We start from the raw sequence: 320 nt of genomic DNA on the forward strand, positions 1-320 counted from the left end.
CACCAAAAAACCAAAACTAAAAAAGAAAAAAGCAGTGTCAGTTTTGGGGCAATCTCTTACTTACCCCCAAATCCTCTTGTTTTTTATTTTTTTCAGCTCATCGGATATGCCACTCCTGCCCGCAGTCCCAAAAACAAATCGAGGTCACGCTCCGAGCCGCTTGCTGCAGCCACCTACCACCACCTCAGCTGTGAGGAGGTACCATAGCTCGTTGGGTTTCCCCTCTCCTCCCCTAATTCCGACTATTTCGCCATTCCCCCGAGTAGGAGACTCTGCTGCGGGGAGCCGCGGGCCGGCGGGCGGCAGCGCCGGGCACGGCG

General features: G+C 55.0%; 1 protein-coding gene across 1 annotated transcript in view; it reads right to left on the reverse strand.

Moving 5' to 3' along the window:
- CA10 (carbonic anhydrase X) overlaps window positions 1-229 on the reverse strand; it is a 209,638-nt gene extending 209,409 nt beyond the window's left edge. Inside the window, exon 1 of the mRNA XM_009879798.1 lies at window positions 65-229. The gene's annotated coding sequence lies outside the window, so the exon portion shown is untranslated. The remainder of the gene's footprint in view (window positions 1-64) is intronic.
- Window positions 230-320: the final 91 nt, after the last annotated feature.

This window comes from Charadrius vociferus, unplaced genomic scaffold (genome assembly GCF_000708025.1).
Source record: "Charadrius vociferus isolate BGI_N301 unplaced genomic scaffold, ASM70802v2 scaffold260, whole genome shotgun sequence".
Classification (NCBI taxonomy): Eukaryota; Metazoa; Chordata; class Aves; order Charadriiformes; family Charadriidae; genus Charadrius; species Charadrius vociferus.